Below are 19444 nucleotides of genomic sequence, written 5' to 3' on the forward strand. Positions count from 1 at the left end.
GATTGATAGAACTTTCCATAAAAGAAGAATTCTGCAAAGGCAAATTGAAGAACAGGAACATTTGAACATGACAAATAGACCACTCAAGGACTATGCAGCACCCTATGCAAGAGGTTTCCGATCTAGTATTTCAAGACCTTCAGTGGAGGCTAATAACTTTGAGATCAAACCCGCAATCATATCTATGGTGCAGCAGAACCAATTTGGTGGAGGACCTCATGAAGACCCCAATCAACATTTAGAGGTCTTTTATGAAATATGTGGGACCATGAAAATGAATGGAGTTCCTTCAGATGCAGTTAGATTACTGTTATTTGGGTTTTCTCTAAGAGATAGGGCAAAGCAATGGCTGAATTCTTTGGCCCCTAATAGCATCACCACTTGGGAGCAGTGCGAGCAACAGTTTCTTGATAAGTTCTACCCACCAAGCAAAACAGCTCATATGAGGAATTTAATTGCAAGCTTCAAGCAAACTGACTCGGAATCTCTTTTTGAAGCATGGGATAGATATAATAGTATGCTCAGACAATGCCCACATCATGGGTTGGAAAGATGGTTAGTGTTACACACTTTTTATAATGGTATCAATTATCATACCAAAGTGTCCCTTGATTCAGCTGCTGGAGGGGCACTTATGAATAAAAGTTTAGATGAAGCCGAAGAAATCATTGAAAGTGTAGCACAAAATCATCATCAATGGGCAAATGAAAGAAGTGGTGGCTACTCCTCTGTAAACCCAACAATTAAAGCATCAGGGAAGTTTGATGTAGATGCAGTCACTCTTTTGTCTGCAAAATTGGATGCTCTTACAAAGAAATTTGAGAACATGGGGACTAGTGCTAATATGGTCAATGCTATTAGTACATCTTGTGAAGTATGTGGGAGTTCAGAGCATTCAAATGACTCATGTCCATTGGGAGCTATCACTGCACAAATCAATCAACTAGAACAATGCGATGCAATCATGAGCTACAATCAAAGGCAGAACAACCCATACTCAAATACTTATAACCCTGGATGGAAGAGTCATCCAAATTTTTCTTACAGAAACAATCAAGATCAAGGACCATCTATGGGGGCAAGACCAAATTTTCAAGCTGGGCAACAAAATTTTCAACATTTATCTTCTCAAGGCTTACCAAAGTCAAATGTTGAAAAGATACTTGAAGAAATTATCTCAAATCAGAATGAAATGAAGCAAGATTTAGCAAAGCTCATTCAGAGAATGGATAATTCTGAAAAGCATCAAAAGATCCAGGATAGTCAAATTGCCCAACTAGCTTCCTCATCATCCAGAGCACCAGGACAGCTTCCAGGAAAACCTGATGTGAATCCTATGGAGCATTGTAATAGGATTGAGCTTAGGAGCGGACGGACCTTGGGAGACTCCCAAGTGACTGCTTCAAAAGGGAAACAAAAAGAAGAAGAGCTCTCTCCTCCTATACCAAATCAGATTCAAGCTAATGAGGAGAGTACCATTGAGGTTGAAGAGACTCTTCCACTGAACCATCAGAGCAAAGCTGTCCCTTTTCCTCAGAGACTTACAATGCTCAAGAAGGATGAAGAATTTGGCAAGTTCCTAGAAAAAGTTAAGGAAATTTGTGTAGAGATACCTCTTATTGACGCCATTCTACAAATGCCTAGATTTGCCAAATTCCTGAAGGATCTCATGTCAAATAAGAGAAGAAGAGGAGAGGTCGAGACCATTGCGCTTAGTGAGGAATGTAGTGCTATTTTTGAGAAGAACACTTCTCCAAAACTGAAGGACCCAGGGAGCTTTTATATTCCTTGCAACATAGGGAAGGAATTTTTTGAAAAAGCTTTTTGTGATTTGGGGGCGAGTGTTAGCCTCATTCCCTATTCAATTTGTAATAAATTAGGTCTCAAAAACATTAAACTTACTACCATGGCACTTCAACTTGTCGATCATTCCTGCAGGTACCCTTTGGGTATTATAGAGGATGTGCCGGTAGAGGTGGATGGGAATGTAATTCCCACAGATTTTGTCGTGTTGGACATAGAAGAGGACCCCAGGATTCCTATCATATTAGGAAGACCTTTCCTTGCTACAGCTGGAGCTATAATTGATGTCAAAAATCATAAGCTTTCTTTGGTAATTGGTAAGGAAAAGTTGGAATATGATTTATCTAATATCTCTAACCATGTCTCGTCTCTTTTAAATGCTTGTAGCAGGACAAGCATTTATAAACTTGAGGAATGGAATTTCCATCCTCATGGAAGGCCACCAAATGAAGGAGACAATGAGGTGGAAGATGTTGGGAGAAGATCTCCCAACGGAAACGAAAAGTATATCTGTCCTCCAAGGGCGAGGAAAAGGAGCGAATGATTAAGTTTGGTCGAGCTAAAGACCTTAAACAAGCGCTTCTTGGGAGGCAACCCAAGGGTTCTTTTAGTTAGTTTTGATTTGTGTTGTAATTTCTTTTAGTTTGATGCATTCTTTTGATTCTGTTTTCAGGCTAGGTGCAAAACAGAGTCGGGCCGTGTGCTATACACGGCTAGGCAAAGGTTGCAGAGAAGGAAAGTGTTTGGGCCGTGTCATCCAGACACGGCCGTGTGGGATCTCCCGAGAGGAAAAAGGAATAGGCCGTGTCATAGACACGGCCGTGCAAAGAATCCCGAGAGGAAAGATGGAGGCCGTGTCACCCAGACACGGCCGTGTGGGATCTCCCAAGGAGAAGGAGGTATAGGCCGTGTGATCGACACGGCCGTGCAAAGAATCCCGAGAGGAAAGATGGGGAGGCCGTGTAGATCTACACGGCCCGTGTAGGAGAACTATTAAAGTTTACCTCCTACCTCACACGGCCAGATCTTGGCCGTGTTCCGCACACCCCCAACTCTCCAAAACATATCTTTCTCTCCCAATTTCTTAAAAACTCCTCTCTAATCTCTCAAGATCTCTTAGATCCGATTCTCCTCCTCTCTAAGACTTGGACTTTTTATTCTCTTAACCTAAGATCTTTTGTTCTTTGAAGTTTTGTTCTTTGAAGTTCCACAACTCTAAATAATTCTTCCCCTATCTAAACTCATCAAGATGTCCAATATTTTGAAGAGATTACGCAAAGGAGGTGGTGGATCTAGTGGAGACAAAGAGAAGGAGCCATCAAGAGACAAAGGAAAACAACCAGTGAAGGGCAAAGGCAAAAGGACTTCACGCAACGAAGGTAATGACAATGAATTCAATATTGTGTTCAGAAATGATGATCAAGTAACTAGATTTGCAATTCTTGTCAATAGAAAGATAGTGTGTACTAGATATATGGACCCAACTGTTCTTGATATGCTTGGAATTAGGGAAGACGTAGATTTGATGATTGGGTTTTTGGATTGGAGTGATATTATGATATTATGTACACACATTTGCCTACATATCCTCGTCTTGTTTTGGAATTTTTAAGTTCATTGGATGTCCATTTTACTAATGAAGATGATTATTTTGGAAAAATCTCTTTTAGATTAATGAATCAAGAATTTCTATGGGCATTTAGTGACTTTAATTCTTGTTTTGGAATAACCACCGGAAGCCCTCGTAGGTTTGATCCAAGGTTTAATTGGAATCATTTTTGGAATGCAATAACTGGGTTAGATCAACCTTATGAGCCTTCAAGAGCTAAAGCCTCCCATATGCAAAACCCCATCTTTAGGTATCTACATAGAGTCATGAGTAAAACTATTTTTGGTAGGGGAGAGAGTGATGGAGTGGTTAAGAAGATAGAGCTTTATGCTTTATGGGCTATGCTTTATAAGGTTGAATTTGACTCTGGTTTTCATTTTGTTCAAACCTTATTGCGATCAGCTAGGGCATCATCGGGATCAATCGTTTTTGGTGATTTGATTACCCGAATAGCTTGTAATTTAAATCTTGATGTTGATGGGTTGGAAATAATTCATGGTAATGACATGATTGACATTGATACATGTCTTGCTATGAAAAAGATCGTTCGGGATGAGAATGGTTTCGCGTTTCCTAGGAGGAGTGGTTCTCCTTTACCCCTTCCTTTTCCTAAACGAACTACTATTCGCAACCGGGCTAATTGGGTAATTTCTGAGTTAGATTTTGAGGATAACCCTTCTATACCTGGAGACGCTGAGCCACATTATGAACCCTCGTCATCTGGACATACGCAGCCTTCTAGTTTTATGGAGCCTGCTAGGCATTCTTTTGCATATGGCACGGGATCTTCTAGGTTCGATTTTTCAGATTTTCGTACGTCTCTAGAATCACTTCATGAGAAGCAAGATTCCCAACGGAAAATGTTGGAGGGGCGCTTCTCTTTATCTGATGATCAGTTTAGGGAGGTACAAAATCATTTTCAGTTTACGAGGAATTTTCAAGGTCAAGTGGCCGAGTTTGTGCAGGATTATGATACTGATCAGGCTAGGATGAGAGATTTTATGCAGAGTATGACGCTTACTAGCCAACAAGTTGATGCTTTATATGAGTATCATAGATCCTTGGGTGAGATTCCAGGTTTTCCTAGTTTTCCTATTGGCCAACCACGTCGTAGACCTCCTTTCCCTCGTCCACCTCCACCTCCTCCACCATACTGATTTCATCGAGACGATGAAAAGTTTAAGTCAGGGGGGGTGTCATGTATTGTTTAGTTTGGTTTTCAGTTTTTAGTTTTTGATTAGTTTTTCATGTTGGTTCTTATTTTTATTGCTTGTTGCTTTATTTTGCTTGTTTTTGAAATAATCATGGCAAAAAAAAAAAAAATTTTGAGAACATCAAATCTTCACTTATATGCTTTCTTGGATTCAAGTGAAATGTTAGCACGATTATTGTCTTGATTCATGATGTTCGAATGATGCGAGTAGTAAACTTTATGTAGTTCTTTTCTCTATCTTGGGTAGCATGAAACAAGCTAAGAATCATATGGAGATGAATTTTAGTCTTGGCTTGACCTTAAGAATCTTACTTACACTACACTTGTGCTTGATGCTTGAATAGTTGATGTCATTGAAATAGTCATGATTCATCTTGTTTGCTTAGTACTTGGTTTCCATGGTGATTTCTCAACTTTCATTTTGGTTACTGGATGAGGCTCAAATCATTAAAGCTCATTTGGAAAAATCAGAATATCCCAACATGTGTGCTAAGAGTACATTTGTGAATAAGTTTTGCACAATGCAAACACTTATTAAAAAAAAAAAATGAAAAAATGAACAATAAGGGATATAAAAAACAGTTGTCGTGAGTGGAATCTAGCAAGTCACCCCTTTGAGACCGAGTTAGGTTACTGGGGAAATGACTGCTTAGCTTCCCTTGAGATTGAGCACACCTTTGAGACCTTGGGTTAGTTGAGAAATATGAACCAAGTGAATGGTGAGTAAGTGCCTATCACTGGTTACTTGTCTTTCATTGGGAACACTAGGAATTCAAATTTGATGACGACTTGACTAGGACATGGATTGAAACTTGGAGGGTGTTGAGTTACTTTTACACTGCGCACAGGATTCTTATGCTTGAACCATACTTTACTTGTTTCTATGATCAAGCTTGTTAATGAAACTTTTTGATAGAGTTAGGAAAGTGCACTGGGTTTTATGAATGTGTTGCAGAACATATGAATTTAGACTGCAGCATTTTGCTTGAGGACAAGCAAAGGTTTAAGTCTGGGGGTGTGATGTGCGTAGATTATATACTCTTTTATGCATGTTTTTACGCACATTTACATACTTTGAGCATGCTTGATCTATGCATTTGTATACTTCCAGTTTTCCTTTTAGCATATTTACTCTTTTGGTTCGGAGATATGCTTTTTGTGCATTTACTGTACGCAGGAGTCGATTTGGTGAAGAATTTATATCTTTGGGCAAGCCTTGGAGGAAACAAAGGGAGAAAGCACCAGGCCGTGTACCTCACACGGCCCTGTATTGGTATGGAGCTCGGGCCGTGTGGGGTTTGGCACCAGCAGAAGAGAAAGATGTCATGGCCGTGTGAACCTCACACGGCCATGTCAAGATTTGAAGTCAACCAGAGCAGAAGCCTTACATGGCCGTGTGGATCTACACGGCCGTGTGAGACTTCCAGAGACCAAGCAGGCTGTGGCCGTGTGCACCACACGGCCGTGCAGCATTTCCAGAGACCAAGCAAGCTGTGGCCGTGTGCACCACACGGCCGTGTAGCGTTTCTAGAGAGCAGAAGGGTTCTGGCCGTGTGGAGTCACACGGCCGTGCAGGTTTGGCAGAGAGGGAACTGGACATGACCGTGTGAATCTCACACGGCCGTGTCACGGGGCCGTGTGGCGCCCGAATCCCTCCTCTATTTAAACCCTCCTTCATGATTTGAAAGGGGATCTCTCCCCCTTTGGGAGAAAGCAAGATTTGGTGGTTTCCTCCCATTCTTGGGAGGATTTCTGGGCGATTCTAAGGGAGATCTCGACGATTTCGACTCCGGAGCGAGGATTGGATCCGAAGACAAGACTTCTTCGTAGATAAGCTTTCTCTTTCCCCCTCTTCTTATTTTCTTGGATTGGGGATTCAAAGAATGCTTGTAATCTCTATTTCTTCGGATTTTCTTCCTCGATTCATGGAGTAGATCTTGTATTCTAGGATTAAGGGAGTATTTGTAAGATGGATTGATGTAATCTCTTATGGATTTGCCATTTTCTTGTTTCAATGACATTATCTTGCTTGTATCAATTAGATCTTGAATGATTGATGGTGGTTTGTGCTTAATTCTCATTCTTGATTGATTGTTTGGATTTCTTATGGACTTGGTAAGGATAAACTCTCACTCGATCATCCGAGGGATCCATGTGACAGGTGCAAGCCCGTGTAAGGACGTTTGAGAGATAATCTTGAAGGGGAAATAGGAATATTCAAGAGAGTAGGATGGATTCTATGATTAGCTTCTTGTATCTTTGTAGATTAATAAGTTGTGGGCTTCTATGTTGATATCCGAGGAAGGCATAGTAATAGGTGCGCTTCTGTGTAAGGACAACGTAGGTTCATGTCTCATTAATCCTATTTAGATACATTTCTCAGTCCTTAGCCGGTTGTCTATTGCAAGAGGGAACCGGCAACTTTCTACATGTTTGGTAATTGAGGAATAAGAATTGGTGAACCATTTACATTCAAGAAATCTTATAAAGAAATCGAAACTCCTAGAATCTCCCTTTATCATAACCCAAAACACTAAACTCTTGTTTGTTGATCTTTAATATTAGATTTGCTTACCTTTACTTTGCTTTTGAAACGATTGGATAGTTGTTTAGCTAATTCGTATTGAGACATTTCTAGTGCTTATTCCAGTCCCTGTGGATACGATAATCTTTTATATTACTTGCGACATTTCCGTACACTTGCGGAGCGTAACAGAGCCTCACCCGACGCTGCCGATTTGCCTAACCGCAGGCAGCGGTTTTCCCTTCTCCTTCTCCACCTCGCGGCGACTCCTTGCATCGCCTTGCCTCTTCCTTTGCTGTCGCCGAAGGTGTGCCCTTGCCGGATCCCTCTGCCGAAGCTTCTTCCTCTCCCTCTCACTCTCACGGCGAGGAGCGCCTCTTCCCTCTACCGATCTCTGGTTCTTCTTCGATAGACGACGCCGTCGGGTATTGCAGGAGCTGCAGAGCCCCTCTATCGCGGAGGTCATGCCCTAGCCCCTCTGCTGTGATTTGGCAGCACAACTGCCACCTTCCTTCCGTGCCCTAGCAGTGATTCTTGAAGGTAAGGTACATTTCGTGCCCTAGATTTCCTCTTGTTGCTGGACTAGGTATGATTCAGCCACCACTAGATTATGTTCTGCAGGATTGTGTACTGTGGAACAACAATCAAGGCTGTGAGGTAGAGGTATTTTGTTGCTGTGGTGTTGGAATTGAGATCGTGAGGTGAAGTAAGACTTGCTGTGGAGTTGTTCTTAGTTTCCAGCAGCGATTTCTCTGTCCGGCAGTATACTTCCCTGCTGTGGATCAATAGTCACAGTTGTGAATTGAGGTGAGTTTTATTCAGTTTTAGGGTTGGTGCAGAGTGATGACATTTCAGTAGTTAAATTGTTCTAATTTGATGAGGAGAAGGGGATGTGTAAGGTGTTAGCATATGATTTTTGATAGAATGAAATCATATCTTATTGTATTGCGTTGGTAGGTCATTCATGAAGGTTATATGATTTAATGATTGTTATTCGGATCATAGAAATGATTATCAGATGAGGGAGTTTGATTGAGGAGTTAGATAATCCAATTAGGGTTTATAATTGGATTTGGATTTATGTTAGCTTCTCGAGGATTTGATTTAGCTAATTTGTTTATATGTGATTAGCTAAATCTAGATATCATGTACTACAGGACTTTGACGTGAGACGAGCATCTCGACGTTGGATTTGATTGGGCTGGACCTGCTATTTGAGGCGGGTACCTCTTGACTTATCTTTTATGATATTGTCTTTGGATATGCATAGTATTTTATAACTACAAGCAATGAACATGTTTGTCTTTGGTATGTCACTGTTTGATATCCATAGCATGTTAGGTTTATCGCCTGTGACGTATCCGTGCTTATATCATGTGATTTATTGCCATGAGTACTGTATTACCATGAGTATCTTAGTTTCTAGAATAAGTGACATACCATGTTTTACTGAGGTTAGGACTAGGTTCTGGACTTTTGGTTTCAGTCATGTGTATCGAGATTATCTGATACTTAGGTTTTATGCCATGACTGGCTTGTGTACCTCTATTTGTATATCGTATATGATTCGTGTACCTAGACCTTGATTCTTGATATGTGCATATTGTTGGTACATATGTTATGGAAGGAGATATGTTTAGGATCTAGGTTGCTATACCATAGAGGACTTGTATGTCCTAGATCCGTGGATTTACCTACTGATACTGTGGTACCCATATTATGTATATATGGATTTTTCTATGCTGATCAGGATATTCCATACTTATTATGTTCAGGACATAGGTTTTTGATATTCTATCTGACCTGTGTACTCTAGATTTTTGGTATGTGACCATCGCTTTTACAGTACCCATTTTGTATATATGGATATAGTTATGTTGATCAGTTTTTGTTATGCATATTGACATGCCTCATGATTGCATGCTGTGCGATTGTCGGCTCCACTATGGTTGAGCACATCGCCAGTTACATGTACTGCACACACCACCACTCATGGGTTAGTGGTATATCAGACCGGTGTGTGGCGGTTCTGCTGTTTGGCTCCGTTGGTCATATGACCCAGCGTGGTAGCCGGCAGTCAGTTCCGCTCTGTTTGGCTCCGCTGGCATTTAGTGTAACAGCATAGTAGCAGGCAGACGGTGGACTCTGTTTGGCTCCGTTGGTCAGGAGACTCAGCGTGGTAGCTGGCAGAGATATCCTCCCCGTCATCGTGTACCGGGAGTTGAGAGCATTGAGCTCTCCCATTTATGATTTGGGGTCACAGGACAGGAGCACTCTGAAAGCATTCCGTCCACTCGGTCACTATTCAGGAGCAGTGATGTTAGAGTGCACGGTCATCACATGCATTGATTGCCTTTATTTGTTTGTGTTTGCTGCACTTATATGTTAGGACCAAAAGTAGCTAGAGGGGGGGGGGGTGAATAGCTCGTCGCGTGCTCGTTGCTCGGTGTTGCTTGTTTCTTCAAGAATGCGCAGCGGAAAATACATAAACAAACACAACCACGCTAACACTAGGAGTTTACTTGGTATCCACCTCCAACGGAGATGACTAATCCAAGGATCCACACCACGCACGCACCCTCCACTATGAAAACACTCCTTTTCGGTAACTACCAAAGGCGGAGAAGCCCTACAACACTCTCAATACAAGAAGAAGAAAGGGAAATACAAGTTAAGCAAAAGCTTACAAGATGTGCAGTAAAAACCCTAACCCTAACTTCTTCCTCTTGCAATAGATCCGCCTCTTGACTTGGAAAGCCTCCAAGAACCTTCAAGAACTGGCGATCACGTGCTTGTAGAGAGCTGTGGAGGAGCTGGAATGAATCTGAGAAGAGCTCGTGAAGAGATACCGAAGACCACGCTCGCGCTTTAACCCGCGCCAGCGGTCGGATCCGATCGATTCGAATGTTCCGAATCGATCGGAGGCTGGATCGATCCACGGATCGATCCGGAGCGCCTCTGTGCTCGAGAGCGCTGGATCGATCCACGGATCGATCCGGCTATTCCAGCAGCATCGTCCCGATCGATCGGGACCTGCGATCGATCCACGGATCGATCCGAGCTTCTGAAGATCTGGATCGATCCACGATCGATCCAGCGCTGATCGATCCACGGATCGATCCAGAGCTTGGTTTTGCCCAAACCAAGTCCCAAACCTCCCTAACCAACATCCGGTCAACCTTGACCTGTTGGTACATCATGCCTCGCATCTGGTCACTCCCTTGACCTGCTAGGACTCCCCACCAAGTGTCCGGTCACTCCCTTTGACCCACTTGGACTTTTACTCGTCGTGCCAAGTATCCGGTCACTCCATTGACCTACTTGGACTTCCACCAGATGTCTGGTCAACCTTGACCCATCTGGACTTCCTTCCTTGCCAAGTATCCAGTCAATCCTTTGACCTACTTGGACTTCCCAACACCAGATGTCCGATCATTCTTGATCCATCTGGATTTCCTTCCTTGCCTAGCTTCACTCACTAGGGTTTTCCATCTGCCTAGCTTCACTCACTAGGACTTTCACCTGGCTTCACTCACCAGGATTTTCCATCTGCCTAGCTTCACTCACTAGGACTTTCACCTGGCTTCACTCACCAGGATTTTCACCTAGCTTCACTCACTAGGACTTTCACCTGGCTTCACTCACCAGGATTTTCACCTAGCTTCACTCACCAGGATTTTCAATCTGCCTAACATGCCAGTTAGGACTTCCCAGTCAAGTATCCGGTCAACCTTGACCTACTTGACTCTTCTTCGATCAATATCTTATTGTCAAACATCTAAACCCAAACCAAGACTCAGCTTGGTTAACCAGGTCAACCTTGACCTGAGGGATGTTGCACCAACAATCTCCCCCTTTTTGATGTTTGACAATACCACAATAACACTTACAATCCCACATGTAAGTTAGGCTAATCCTATAGCCTCCTTCTTCATGCCACTAGGTAATGAACCCATAAATTAAGCTTTTCATTCTCCCCCTAAGAGGGCAAACTCCCTCTAGGTAATGAAAACCTAACTTACTTCCTTTCATTCTCCCCCTATTGGCACACATCAACCTCCTACTAATAAAACACATCAACCCGTCTTTGGACACACATCAACCTATGCTCCAATTTTGGGCACACTTCAACAACTCCATTTGGTGAAGACTCTCCCCCTGAAGAGTTGCTCATCGTGATCACAATTTCACTCATTGTGATCAACTTAATATCGAAGGTCCCATACCCTTCATTATCCTTAACTTCTCCCTCAATGTTGACAAATACCCAACCTTGAGCATTTTCAACCACTTGAGTTGCCACTTGAAATGATGAGGATATCCACTCCCCATTTATCCCCATTTCAAGTTTAAATGCTCAACCTTGAGCAAGTTCACAATGGATAACCATCCAGGCTGTGCATGATCATGTCTTTAAAGAGTCCTCCCAACGAACATGGTGGAAACTTCTGTCATTGCACCAACAATGACTTGGAATCCCTAAACCTTTAGGAAACCCAGATTTAGAAGTTTTGAGGTTCAAATGTTCAAAATTTGAAACAAACCTCAACCTAAACTTCAACTTAGCCTTCCTTAACCATTCCATCCTTGTTTTCAACACGAAAACACCCTTTTTATGTATACAAATGTATTTTAAGGGTTTGGAATGAGTACCTAGACTAAAAATAGGTTCAAAGTGCTGAAATCAGGCTTTCCCAGCCAAAATCAGCAACTTGGATCGATTGGAGTTGGGTTCCAATCGATTGAACCTTTCTGAATCGATCCACTGATCGATTCAGACTACCTGGATCGATCGGCTGATCGATCCAGCGAGCTACTGCTCGCGAGATTTGCCTTCTGAATCGATCCATGGATCGATTCAGGCACTCCAATCGATCCATGGATCGATCGGAACTCTGATAGTTGCTGAAATTCCATTTCAGTCAACTTCAGAAACCCCTAGAAAATTCTACAAAAATTCAAAAATTATGAAATTTCGTGTAGACATTGTTTAGGGCATATATTATCAAGAAAAAATAGTTTTCTATGAAAATACATCATATTTTCAAAGATTGACACAAACTTGAAAACTTGCAAAAACTTTAGTGTTTTCTTTAAGTTTGTGTCTAACTATTCAATGGTGATTACTATCAAAAGATAGCCTTCACCAAGGTTTTCCAAAATCATTTTGAAAACTTTTTCAAACCAATATCCCACCATATTCCTTGGGCTTAATGCACATGACTTGTACATTAGCTTTCCCAATGATGGGAAAACACATAACTATGTGTTTTGATGAACTTAAAACTCAAAAGAATGCACTAAATCAACATCTTGAGTTTTGTTCATCATCCTAACATCTCACTTGTATCTAATGTGCACTGAAACACATACAAGTCATCTTATAGATCTTTGTGAGATGTAAGATTTTGGTTTTGCCCTATTCTAGGGATCATGCATATCTATCTAGGCATTTTGAGAGGTAGACATCCACAAAGGATGTTACTTGTTGATTTACTTGTTAAACAAATGTCACTTGTTTATTCCACTTGTTGTAAACAAATGCCACTTGTTTAACTAATGCCATATGTCCTTAATTTTTAAGGAAATAAACATAATGCATGATAATGTTATGGCATACATCAAAATAAAATAGCTTTCAAAAGAAAGATTTCTATAACTACATGATGTATGTATGGCATGACATGGTATTTTTGTATTTTTCATGATAAGTCATGAATGCAAAATACAAATAAGATAAAATATGATGTCATGGCATATTATGAGCAAACAATCATGGCAAGGTTTAGCATAAATAAAATATACCTAGATTACCTATCTAAGTATCGTTAATCTTAGCTAATCCTAAAACTTAAACCCTAGATTGCCCAAAGTGCTTCAAGAGAGTGCCAAAACCTAAATGGGCATTTCTAATTCTCTTGATTAATTTATGCCAATTGAAATTAAGCTTATCCTCAAATGTTGGCATATTCCATTTTTCCTCAAGAGTAATCACATAAATCAAGGCCCGGAGTGCCTTAAAATTTATAAGAGAATACCAAAATCCCAACTTGGTATTTCTCTAGGTTTTCCCAATTTATGCCTTTTTAAGATAAAATCAATTTTCCACCATTAGGCACATTTTACTCTTTCAAGGAGTAAATAATAATTCCATTTCATTTTCAAAGGTTAACAAAAACCTTGAAAATGCTCCTTGAGTGTCAATTTCCTCAAAGTTGGGTTAACTACCCTTCTAATCGGAGTTGACACTTTCTAACCCATCTATGGGGTAGAGAAGATGCTCCTAGGAACCCAACACCTATTGGTGCTCCTTGGATGCTCTAGGTACTCACTAGGGATAACTTCCCTAGATACCTTCCTAGTAACCTTGTTGAGTTTCTTAGAAGCCTTGGTCACATTTTCTAGGTCAACTCTAGGGATAGCCTCTCTTGTGACCTTGTTAGTGACTTTCTTAGACTTCTTAGAAGTCTTAGTCACTTTGGTTGCAAAGATACTTCTAGGGATATCTTCCCTTGTATCTTGGACTTGACCTCTAGACTTTGGGTTTGTTCCATAGCTATATGGAACCCTATGATAACTAGGCACATCCTTTTTAGCTTTGGGTTTGTATCCCAAACCTCTATGACCATTGGATGACCTTTGTGCTCCTAGACCTAGGCTATGCTCATTTTGGCCTAATAAGATATTTTCCATCCTTCTTAGGGTCTTTTCCATTTTATCAAGTCTTGACCTCAAGACTTGATTTTCCATCACTAAGTCCTTAGTTTTTGGTTTTCCATTAAGTCCATGAGCATTTTTGTTTCTAGGCTTGTAGCTACAATCCTTAGACTTCTTGCCTAGACTTTTACCTACATTCCTAGCCTTAGGTGTAGTAGTTTTGGCATGTAGGGCCACATGCTTTTCCTTAAAGCCCTCATGCTTCCTATTCTTATGGTAAATCGCATTAAAATGATAAAAATTAGAACTATCATGCTTTTTACCATAATGTAAAGGAGTAGGCTCAATAAATGTTACCTTCTTCTTTACCTTGGAGGCTCCCCCTTGACTAATGCCTCCTTGAGCCTTGACCATCTTCTTCCCCTTGAGGCATTGACTCCGGTAATGCCCCTTTTGATTGCAAGAGAAGCATATGATATGCTCCTTGCTCTTCTTTGTTCCGGGAATGGTCTCCTCGGGCTTCTCCTTGCCCTTTTGCGTCACTTGACCCTTCTTCTTGGCCAAGTTGGGACACTTGCTCTTGTAGTGCCCACTTTCCCTACACTCAAAACATATTATATGATTTTTATTTTAATTAAAACATTTATACCTTCTTGTGTAGGGATGGCACTTGCTCCTCCATTTGATATTTCTTGAGTTTCGGAGGTGGCACCATCTTCTTCTTCTTCACTTGACCCGGATGTAGAAGTTTCTCCTTCTTCTTGATCCGGCGTCACCAAGGATTGCTCCCCCTCAATCCTAGAGGTGGAGGCTTCATCATCTTGAACATGAAACAAGGAGTATGCTCCCTCCTTGTTCCCTTCGTTGCATTCCCTTGAGGATGAAGCTTCTTGGATTTCCTCTTCTTCGGAGGTTGAGCATCTCTCAACCTCGGAGTCCTCCTCTTGGTCTTGCTCCAAAGAGTCACCCTCTCTAGATTCTTCATGATCTTGTACAGTGGAGGGGATCTCTTCATGAAGCTTGGCCAATTTGCTCCATAGCTCCTTTGCATCTTCAAACTCTCCAATTTTGCAAAGGATGGTGCTTGGCAATAAATTGACCAAAAGCTTGGTCACTTTGTCATTTGCCTCGCACCTTTGGACTTGCTCCGGGCTCCATTTGCTTTTCTTTAGAACTTTGCCCTTTGAATTTCTTGGAGCCTTGAAGCCTTCCATTAGAGCAAACCATTGCTCTATCTCCATCATAAGAAAATTTTCGATTCTTGATTTCCAAGAATCGAAACTCGTAGAAGTGTATGGTGGAGCCACCCTTGTGTCAAATCCAAGCCCATCTTGGAATTGCATCTTGAAGTTGAGCTTGATAAAGTCTTGAACTTGAAGAATTTGCTCCAACTTCTTCACCCTCTATTTTTTCTTGATATGCTTGACCCTTCCGGCGATGATTCCGGTGAAGAGCGGCCTTGCTCTGATACCACTTGTTAGGACCAAAAGTAGCTAGAGGGGGGGGGGGGTGAATAGCTCGTCGCGTGCTCGTTGCTCGGTGTTGCTTGTTTCTTCAAGAATGCGCAGCGGAAAATACATAAACAAACACAACCACGCTAACACTAGGAGTTTACTTGGTATCCACCTCCAACGGAGATGACTAATCCAAGGATCCACACCACGCACGCACCCTCCACTATGAAAACACTCCTTTTCGGTAACTACCAAAGGCGGAGAAGCCCTACAACACTCTCAATACAAGAAGAAGAAAGGGAAATACAAGTTAAGCAAAAGATTACAAGATGTGCAGTAAAAACCCTAACCCTAACTTCTTCCTCTTGCAATAGATCCGCCTCTTGACTTGGAAAGCCTCCAAGAACCTTCAAGAACTGGCGATCACGTGCTTGTAGAGAGCTGTGGAGGAGCTGGAATGAATCTGAGAAGAGCTCGTGAAGAGATACCGAAGACCACGCTCGCCTGCGGCTTTAAACCCGACGCAACGGTCGGATCCCGATCGATTCGAATGTTCCGAATCGATCGGGGAGGCTTTGGATCGATCCACGGATCGATCCAGAGCGCCTCTGTGCTCAGGGAACGCGCCTGGATCGATCCACGGATCGATCCAGCGCTTATCGCGCGAAGCAGCATCGTCCCGATCGATCGGGACCTCTGGATCGATCCACGGATCGATCCAGAAGCTTTCTGTTCGCTGGGAAGAATCTGGATCGATCCACTGATCGATCCACAGCCTGGATCGATCCACGGATCGATCCAGCACTTGGTTTTTGCCCAAAACCAAGTCCCAAACCTCCCTAACCAACATCCGGTCAACCTTGACCTGTTGGTACATCATGCCTCGCATCTGGTCACTCCTTTGACCTGCTAGGACTCCCCACCAAGTGTCCGGTCACTCCCTTTGACCCACTTGGACTTTTACTCGTCGTGCCAAGTATCCGGTCACTCCATTGACCTACTTGGACTTCCACCAGATGTCTGGTCAACCTTGACCCATCTGGACTTCCTTCCTTGCCAAGTATCCAGTCAATCCTTTGACCTACTTGGACTTCCCAACACCAGATGTCCGATCATTCTTGATCCATCTGGATTTCCTTCCTTGCCTAGCTTCACTCACTAGGGTTTTCCATCTGCCTAGCTTCACTCACTAGGACTTTCACCTGGCTTCACTCACCAGGATTTTCCATCTGCCTAGCTTCACTCACTAGGACTTTCACCTGGCTTCACTCACCAGGATTTTCACCTAGCTTCACTCACTAGGACTTTCACCTGGCTTCACTCACCAGGATTTTCACCTAGCTTCACTCACCAGGATTTTCAATCTGCCTAACATACCAGTTAGGACTTCCCAGTCAAGTATCCGGTCAGCCTTGACCTACTTGACTCTTCTTCGATCAATATCTTATTGTCAAACATCTAAACCCAAACCAAGACTCAGCTTGGTTAACCAGGTCAACCTTGACCTGAGGGATGTTGCACCAACATTATATGCTGCATTTTTGTGGATGCATTTGTTTGACATGCATACAGGAGACATACTGCGTATCGGTTTGATGACCCTTTTGTCTGGATAGGAGTTCCTGGTGAGTACAGCTTTCTCAGTTACCTTTCAGTTTTGCATATTCCCTATATATATGATTAGGAAGCTGTATTCCATGTTTGTTGCTGTTAGATATATCTTACTACTCATGTCCATTGGTATTCGTTGAGTTGTTGAACTCACCCCCGTTGACACTATCTTTTTCAGGTACCAGGTTATTTATGGTGTCGCTTGGAGCATCCTGTCTGCTGGTCCCCACGTCACATCAGAAGACTTATCGGTTTCACGTATGTTTTGTTTGTTTTATGTATCAGTTTGTTAGCTCTGTACTCCGGTTTTATTTTTGGAGTGTTGATGTTGTTATGTGGTATTTTGTATTTGTTATTGGTTGTGTAAGCCTAGCCGGCTAGCAGTTTTGTGTTTTGGTTTTGGTACAGCCGAGTATATTGCGTGGTTGTGTCAGCCAGAGGCTGAATTTGATATTAACTGCGTGGTGTTTGTTTTCTTTTATTGTTATTATTCCAGCCGCATGTGGCTGAGGTATATAGTGCTTGTAGAAAAGTTTCAGATTGTCCGCCGTACAGGGGAGATGCTGCCGAAATTTCTTCGGACAGAGACTCCTCCGGGGCGTGACATCAACTACCCCTTTCAGTTGTACAGTTTCAGTTGTATGTGGAACGATAATCATTTTACTATCAGCTGCATCAGTAGTTACCATATTAGGATCATCAATTGATGCAGGATCAACCCAACATGACCCTTTGCACTTCAAACAGTCATAACTTTTAACTTAGGATTCAAAATTAGGCTTTGTTTATTGCGATATGTGCAGAATTTAAAAATCTACATTTATTATTAGGGTACTTGTCATCATCAATTTTAGGCCCAAATTCCATTGTTTAAGCCCTCAACTTAGTCTCTAAATATTTTATTACTATTTTTTAGTAATTTATATTTTATAGTATTTAGGATATTTTGGGTATTCCTAGTAATTATGGGTCATAATTAGTCTATAACAACGCCCTATTTTATTAATTTTAATTCTTGTCAAGAGATTTTCTTTTCTGGAAAGATCTTTTTTTTTCTTTACAATATTAGAATTAAGGTTTATATATTGAGATTTTTTTCCTTTCTTTACCTTAGGGTCTAGAGTCTATATAAACCCCTATCTAACTCTATGAGCATTAATTCCTCTTTTATTAACAAAGTTTTCTTTTCTAGTAAATCCAACGAGTTTTCCTTATTTTTGACGTTCTCTCTTCTTAAGTCTCTTCCAATCTCCCTTCTCATTAGCCTGTGCTTGATGTCAGTTGGTATCAAAGTTAGCTGTGTCCGATTGAGGAAGTCGAGTGTCAAATTCAATGGAGGGTTGTCATGGTTGTGGTTACGGTCGCTGTCGCAATAATAAGCAGGTTCCGATTGAGAAAGACAAACATCATGGGTGCACCACCCATGATATAATGATGATTGAGGATTTATGGAGGCAAGTTGTAAAGTTAACCTAGCAGATGGCGGCAATGATAGCGGTGCAAAATCTTGAAGATCAGGGGATTTCAAATTGTGGATCTGAGTCTACCTTTGAGAATTCTTACTACCTTCAGACGTGTTTGGGAGGAGCCATATAAAGCCCTTGGTTTTTGGGTTGAACTACTGTAACGACCCACCTTCTACTAACTAGGCTGTAAGGCCGATCATCACATTAAGCTGTGCTAACTACTCGCGGACCATCATAAAATCTAGATGCGGAAGCTGTACTAATTTGAAATTTTCTAAGCTGCTAACATTTCTTGATACTATACATGCTAAAGGGTGTAATCTAAAGTATACCTAGCGTATACTACATCCCCTATGGTCAAGGAACTGAAATAAATGTTTTCCAGCTGTTATCAGACCTCCCAATCTCCATTGATCGATTGGAACGTCGGATCGATCCAGGGATCGATTCAGCCGGCTATTGTACGCGGGACATAAGTTGGATCGATCCAGTGATCGATCCAGCATGCTACTGTGCTCGGGACGATATTCTGGATCGATCGGCTGATCGATCCAGACTGACCAATCGATCCAGTGATCGATCCCCGAACCTTCTGTTCGCGACAGAAATTGCTGGATCGATCGGCTGATCGATCCAGAAACCTACTGTCCGCGGAGCAATTTGCCCGATCGATCAGCTGATCGATTGGGACCCCCCAATCGATCCACCGATCGATTGGGGTTTCTGATTTTGCAGTTAAGCTCTGATTTCAGCACTTGTTCGTGCCAAAATCTCACATTTCACTTATACAATCCCTAGAATATATTCTAATGACATAAAGCTAGCATTCTAAACTGGATATAAAGCATGGTTTACTAGTTCGTAGCATTTAACAATTAAAAGTGCGTGAAAATAGAAATACTAAAAGTTCAATTGTTTAAGCTTGCTAGATCTCCTAAGGATCTTTTATTCCATGTTCCTGCCACACACACCATCTCGATCTGCATTGACCTCCAGCCTCCACTGCTAGTCCATTTTCCTTTTACCTGTATCTGCAGTATAAGGAAAAGAGTATCTGTAAGCTAAAAAGCTTAGTAAGAAACCATCTACCTCACTAAAACATGCATA

General features: G+C 41.8%; 1 non-coding gene across 1 annotated transcript; it reads right to left on the minus strand.

The window, feature by feature from the left end:
* Positions 1-440: 440 nt before the first annotated feature.
* LOC121988176 lies at positions 441-546 on the minus strand. The gene has a single exon (XR_006113917.1). It is a non-coding gene; the product is annotated as a small nucleolar RNA R71 (small nucleolar RNA).
* Between the last annotated feature and the right edge of the window lie 18898 nt (positions 547-19444).

The sequence above is a fragment of the Zingiber officinale genome, chromosome 5B (genome assembly GCF_018446385.1).
Source record: "Zingiber officinale cultivar Zhangliang chromosome 5B, Zo_v1.1, whole genome shotgun sequence".
NCBI lineage: Eukaryota > Viridiplantae > Streptophyta > Magnoliopsida > Zingiberales > Zingiberaceae > Zingiber > Zingiber officinale.